Source organism: Euprymna scolopes, chromosome 11, assembly GCF_053919585.1.
Source record: "Euprymna scolopes isolate OS-2025 chromosome 11, ASM5391958v1, whole genome shotgun sequence".
Taxonomy (NCBI): Eukaryota; Metazoa; Mollusca; class Cephalopoda; order Sepiida; family Sepiolidae; genus Euprymna; species Euprymna scolopes.
The window spans coordinates 117734889-117740192 of record NC_136492.1 but is presented as its reverse complement, the minus strand read 5'-3'; positions in this window follow the sequence as shown (position 1 = coordinate 117740192).

The window sequence follows — 5304 nt, the reverse complement described above, 5'->3', positions numbered from 1 at the left end:
TGGCATGTAAGCTAACGGGTTCAACAAAATTCACTAGCATATCTCTATATTTTTAAGCAGTTGTATTCGCAGAATCTTCATTCGCATCTGCAAAGAAGAAGGGCCCAACAACTCTTTCTGGGGTTAGTTCGAATCATACTATGATATTAACTGGGTGCATTGGACTAGCATAGACTTTTGCGTAACTTTACAGCCCCAGAATCTGGTATTCTGCTGATTGACATATCCATGCAAATTGAAATGCGTTTCATCTTCTATGATCAACTCGTGAATGAACGCATTGTCATTTCTTGCAGTTTCCTGAAAACTTAGAACGTAATTTCGTCGTTTCTGAAAATCTGGTGATTTCAAAAGTTACAGTAATTGAACCTTATAAGATACATTTGTAAGTCTCTTTGAGTACGTTGTAGAAAACTCCGTGCGATTGCAAGTTTTTGACGATGCCTTCGAAACGCTGCGGTTGGGTTCTCTTTGATGCTACGCGTCATACCTTAAGTATTTTGAAGTGTACGTACTGAGCGACCTTGTCTACGTCAAGACCTATCACATACAGAGCCCTGCTCTTTAAAACACGTCACTAAGTTCATTGTTGCAGGCCTACTAGGAGGATGTCGAACATTGAAATGGCGCATATAAGATCTTAGCGTTACAACAATTGCCCGTCGATTTTTAAAATAATATTCAATTATCTTTACTCCCTCTGCTGTATACTTGTCCATATCAAAAGTGTTAAGTATTCTATTTTATAATTCCTAAAATAATTGAAATATATTAATATAAAATGTTACCGAATAAATGACGTACTTGCCAACACATACTGGTTTCAATAACTGACCATCTCATTAAAACCCCGTTATTTACAGCGAAAATAGCACAACTTTATTTAAAATTATGAGTAGTGCTCACTCAATATTCCATTTAAAAATCTTGGAAAACGTTCACATTCGGTTGAGAAGGTCCTCTTTCCGAAAACAGAAGGACTGTCTCTTAGGTTTGAGCGGAATTAATCCCTGGGATCTTCAACAAAATATCATAACGTTGCTTTATTTAAATCGCGTTTTCCTTTTTTTTCACCTAAAACAGAACGTACCATGGTTTTATTTCAAATGTACATATTAACGATTTCCCTTTTTTAAATCGCCAATACACGTTTACGAAAGCGACGCAGAAACCGGGCAGTTGTTTTTCCCTTTTATTTTTTATCCTGATCACAGCATTTTCCTTTTTAAAAACGCACTTTACTTTTAATCATTAATTATAAAAGTCTTCACTTAATGATTGCAATATTTTAATTCTGTATCCCACAAAGAATCATGATATATATATATATATATATATATATATATATATATATATATATATATATATATACGTATCAGAACAATTAGTCATATATATATAATTTTCATTATATATACATATATATATATAAATATAAATATAAATATATATATATATATATATATATATATATATATATATATATATATATATATATATAACTGCGTTTATCCAGAATCGCATTGCGGCTTCCCCAGCGGGCCTTCAACTACGGACATGATATTTTCAGTGCGTCAAATCCAGGAAAAATGCAGAGAACAACGGAAAGCTCTCCATATCGCATTTGTGGTCCCCACGATAGCATTTTACATGGTCAGTAGCGATGGTCTGTTTGCATCCTACAAAAGCTGGGCTGTCCACCAACTCTTCTAAGTTTGATAAGATCACTCCATGATAACATGACAGCCGCTGTCTTCTTCGAGGGTGACATGCCTTACAACTTCACTGTGTGCAGTGGAGTCAACCAAGGTTGTGTACTGGCTCCCACACTTTTTGGTATCATCTTCTCAGTTCCTCTGCACCACGCTTTTGGAAAGCACGAGGACGAAGAACGTGTGTTCCTTCATACTCGCTCTGATAGAGAACTTTTTTAACTTGAGTCGCCTACGCGCCAAAACCAAGATTCGAAAAGTCCTAATACTTGAGCTGCTGTTTGCAGACGATGCTGCATTGGTCCCGCAAGTGGACTCCAGCCGCTGCTTAACAAATTGAGCTCTGCTTGTGCGGAGTTCGCACTGGCAATGTGAAGAAGACAGTTGTGATGCACCCGGATGACGCATCACCAGTCACCATCAATGGCCACGAACTAGAGACTGTCGAGATCTTTGCGTATCTGGGATCCAGCATCAACAAGGGAGTATCCATTGAACAGGAGCTACAAACGCGCATAGGTAGAGCAGCGTCTACTTTCAACCGACTACGTGAAAGAGCATGGTTCAATAAGTATCTAACTACTCGCACAAAATGCCGCATCTACGAATGCTGTGTTCTGAGTACCCTACTGTATGGAGCAGAGACTTGGATTACGTATGCTCGTCACGAGAAAAAAAACTGAACGTCTACCATCTCCGATGCTTGCGACATATCATGGACATCAATTAGTGGGATAGAGTCACCAACGAAGAGGTGCTAAGACATGTCGGCAGCCGCTCCTTGTTCCAGACACTTAAGATACGACGATCGCGCTGCCATGGAAACCTGCGCAGAATGCCCGATGGCCATCTCCCTAAGGATATCCTCTACAGCGAACTGTCAAATAGATGAAGATGCCGCCTTCGCCCGGTACTGCGCTTTAAAGACATGGTCAAACGGGATCTGATTGCTCTTGGTATCGATGTGCATGTGTGGAAGGAGCTAGCCGAAGATAGACCAGCATGGAGGTGTGCCTTGAGTAAGGGTGGCGAAGACTTGAGAACCTTTGGTTCGAGAAGCTGGCGCAGAGAAGACAAAACTAGTGACTACGTTTACTGTTGCTTGCATTAGTCTTTCGTAGATTGCTTGTCATTACATTACACACACACACACCACACACACACACACCATATATATATATATATATATATATATATATATATATATATATGTGTATATACATACTTTTTAATATTTACTCATGGAAATAATGAATCTCTGCAAATTAGCGTTATGTTTTCTTCAGAAATTAAACTAGGACGCCGCTGTGTATGGTAATTGACATAACATATATTTAAAATAATTATTCTAAGCTCTACCGGAGTATTCAGCACTGCTGGTCTAAATAAAAAATATACACAATTTATTGTATTTTTTATTTTATGTATATAGTACAGTAAATCATATTGGATTATATATATATATATATATATATATATATATATATATATATATATGTGTGTGTGTATGCGTGTGCGTGTATGTGTGTGTATATGTGTGCATGTGTATGTATAATAAGAGATAACGAGGGGATTTGAAAGAGAGAAAGGTAGAGATATGTCTGAGACTAAACTGTATCATGCTAACGTAATTTTAGGGTTTACTGAAATTACAGAGAATGACTGACATATTTAATCCTCGTGTTGTTTATAAATCACCTGATATTCTAAAATATGTTCTCCACCCAATCAATCAAATTGTAAACTAATTATGTAAAGTGTGAAAACCAGGCGCTAATTCTAATATTTAACAACATCAGACATGTGAATGTGTCACTAATGCACCCAGTTATGTCATTAAATGAACTACTACCACAACGGTAATCACTCTACTATGGTATATAAGCGCTATAACAACAGCATCGTTCCAGCCTTCTTGATAAACACTACTACTACTACTACTACTACTACTACTACTAATAATAATAATAATAATAATAATAATACAAAGGATTAGAAAATTAGAATTTTGCTATTGTTTTATAGTATACTCTGCGCCAAAACAGATGGAGTGAATACATTTGAACATTCGGATAACTCTCACATATACTCTCCCTCTTTCTCTCTCTCTCTCTCAGTTCTTAGCTGCCATGAATGAAGCTTTAATGTTCCCTTGGTCAGCAGTTTTTCGGTAGGAGGGTAATTTTTAGATAACTGTTTGTATTACCATGCAACCCTCTTGGATAACCCGTTCCTGCATCTTCTATTCAAATATTTATACTACTTTAAAAATGTTACATTTTTGCGAAGAGTAAAAATATATTTATTTTAAGATCTAAATAGCGTTTGGATTAACATTTTTCAACGATATAAACATATTTATTTGTTTAAAATGCTATATTTTATAATAACGGAAGCGAACCTCTTTCTCTCTATCAAACATCAGATGAATCGTGTAAACGTGAGCCTACGTCATGTTTCCTTTCAAACTTAATGTACTTGCAATAACCCTTATCCCTGAGTGGCTTCCGGACCTTGATAAGTGGTAACCACCGTGTAAAAAAAAAAAAAAAAAAAAAAACTTTAAACAATCCGTTAAATATTATGAACAATAAAACTTATTTGATATGCGATATCTTTATTCAAAGTCGACGCTAACCGCTTAATTCAGTTATATTGAATCTGCATCTAACCTTTAATAAATAACCTTAGCTGAGTGAAGAAAACGAAGTGTTTTTAGATGCAGCTCAAATCTATACCATGTTTGTCAGTTAGTCTGTCATATATCAATTACAAATAACAAGTTTACCCTCCCCCCCAAAAAAAAACAACCCAGATTGAATGATTCATTTTAGATACGTTTAAAAATCAATATTACATAGAAAGACCACATGGTGAATTAAAAAAAAAGACATAAATTCCAGAAACCGCAGTTATCTACCTCCCTGTGCATATATAAGAACCACATATCTCATAAGATGGAATACTGTTTCCATATCTGGAGGGAACTGCACAAAGCACTTTTTCGTGCTTCCTTAGAGTACGAACCGACTTTAAAATCGGGTGAGCGATGCACTTTTCTCTTCTCTGATAACTCTTTTTCACAGAACAGACGTTTCGAGCTTTATTAGCGCTTTATCGTTATTTTTCTGGTGCTTGACTAAGTTTTACTTTGTATACCCTTGTAAAACATTTACGGCAAACACTCGCCTAACTAAAACAACTGTCACTAATTTTCATTTATCTCTGTTTGTACCTAAAACTTTAAGAATATTCCATAAGTAAAGCTTTCATCGACAGAACTGCCATGGAGCTCCTACTGATCTGACTATAAAATGTGCTTGGGTGGCCGGTGTTTCCCGGGTGTTTGGATGTGCGTTTTGAGAGAAATGTTTTATAAAAAGTGGTAGTAGGTAGGTAGGTACGAAACCGTACCGCGAATGGCGAAAAGAACGTGAAAAAAAGTTACGTCTTTGCCGTTGCGTCCATCGCCAAACTGGAAGTGGCGAAGGTTTAAATTAAGGTTAGTCAATCGAAAAGAGGGGATGACTTTTGAAAATATCGGTGAAAACTCGACCCGGTACTTTTTCGATATTTATCGCCCAAGGGGTCC